The following is a 2,263-nucleotide window of genomic DNA, read 5'->3' as shown; positions in this document are numbered from 1 at the left end:
TTCATGCCCGTTGCTGGTTGGCTAACTAGCAACAGGGTCTTGCCAGCCAATAGGAACTGTGTGATTACAAGCCAGGGGAATCCCATAAAAGAGGGCTCCCCTGGCCCAGAGAGCCAGTCCGGATTTACTTGATGCCTTGCCAATAAACCGAGAGCTGACTGTCACTCGACTCGTGTCTTACTGCCTGCGCGATCCAACAGTTTCCTTTATTGGAAAAGTTGGCTGCTCTAGGAAGGTTCAAGGAAGCCTGAATGAAGGGAGTTTGGTATCTCCTGTCCTTACATCGTCCATTGACAAAGGCAAGAGTGTGGCCACTAAACTGAGGTCTCCAATGGCCATTGTGCCCACCACGCTCTGTAGGCTGTTTTTTTTTTCTTTGTCCAGGTATTGGGTCCTCCCTTGGCAAAAATTGACTAGAGGGTGATGGAGATCTACATCCCGAAAGGCACCTCTTTGTTCCCCCTTCTGGAAACTCCCAGCTGCAGCTGGGTGCTTTCTAAAGTCCTTGTTCTACCCATGCATGGCCGCTGTGCAACCTTCCAAGACAAGAGCTGCGTTCACCAGAACATGGCTTCTTCTCAGTGCAGGATTTAGTGGAGGATTTAGGAGGAGTAGATTCTTAGGAATACTTGCTTCCCTTTGCTTTGAGCATAGAGATCACTCCAGTCAAGGGTTTGGGAAAAGAATTTGGCTTTCTTAAGTTTCTCATGCCTGTGAGAAAAAGAATTTCAGGGGAGATCTTAAAGACACCCTATTATTCTAACTAGGATACTCTGAGAGGGAATGTTGGATGGATAGGAGAGAAAATGGTAATAGTAAAGTCAGACTTTGCACAATGGAATTGGGAGATGATCAGCAAGGTGGAGACAGTCTTGGATCCTGCGAAGCATGAAAATGGAACACCCTCCTTGGTCACTAAAACAGACAGGGAAGTTCCCACAGTCTGCCTGAGGTGCCGATCATAAAAGCAGGAAGGGAAAAGAAGCAGGATGGATTTGCCAGTTCCCTTGGAGGCCTCTCCTCCCTTTAAGAGTAGCCACCTGGAGCCAGTTGCAAGTTAAATGGGTGAGGTGAATTGTTTGTTTTCTCCTTGGCACTTAGCAACTATGACCGTAAGGCATAGTTTTGTGCTTTGTAGCAAGCATTAAAATACTCTCCTGTTAGAATAAATGATGCAAATTATGCTTATGTGTATTTTGCCATTCAATACAGTTGGGAACCATGGCAAATGCCTTGCTGGCTGAGAATTATGGGTGTGGAACACCTTTGGAAGCATCCTGGTTAAGAAAGGTAACCTAAATAGAGCTATGTAAAGTGTTCCCCACCCTTGCCTTTGGGTGACACCTCATTCCATAAGTGTTGACCACGGCAGGATACAACTGGAATCAATCTTACCCACATTTAAATTTAATTTGAATTAAATATATTTCATATAATTACTATTTAAAGCTTCATTTTCATAATTGCCCCTTCATTTATGCCTTATTACCAGATATGCGCCAAACCCTGAGTCAATTCAGGCTGGACTCTTACCCTTTCTAGAGCAAAGAAGTTAAACCCATATCCTGTTGGAGAGCAACCATCCCAGTTGAGAGAAGGGTTCGAGCAAGGGATCAGTCTGCCAAATGCGGAAAAATTGTTATACCAGAAGAAGAGAGGATGTACTGGCAGGGGTAACATTGGACTTAGTTGGAAAAACGTATATCCATCACTGAACTATTAATGGACTCAGTCACCACGTTGTTTATTGAATACTTGTTTCTGAAAATAGAAAATCAATAAAATATCTATTAAAAAAAAAGCAAGGGATCAGTCTGGACTTGCTAGTTTAAAGTAGCTAGTTTAAACTCTAGACCAGGCATGTCAAACTGCCAGCCCGCGGGCCGGATGCGTCACGCCAAAACCATGCCCACCCCATTGCTGGCAATGGGAAAAAAGTCACGATATGTCGCGACACGTCACATTATGTCGCGGGTTTGACACCCGTGCTCTAGACATATGGGTCTGGTTATTTGTGCCTGACCCATCCATTTGGATTCTGGTCCCAGGCTGTTTCTCCAAACTTTCTGTTGTGTTCTTTTGTATTCCCCCCCTTAATCCCCTATGCGCATCCTGATCACCCATTAAGGGTGATTGCCCTTCTCCATCTGCATACAGTTTCATGCCCGTTGCTGGTTGGCTAACTCGCAACGGGGTCTTACCAGCCAATGGAATTGTGTGATTACGAGCCAGGGGAATCCCATAAAAGAGGGCTCCCCTGGCC

The sequence above is a fragment of the Protobothrops mucrosquamatus genome, unplaced genomic scaffold (genome assembly GCF_001527695.2).
Source record: "Protobothrops mucrosquamatus isolate PMUCROS unplaced genomic scaffold, P.Mucros_1.0 scaffold108, whole genome shotgun sequence".
In the NCBI taxonomy this organism is placed as follows: Eukaryota; Metazoa; Chordata; class Lepidosauria; order Squamata; family Viperidae; genus Protobothrops; species Protobothrops mucrosquamatus.
Note: the sequence above shows the minus strand (reverse complement) of the source record.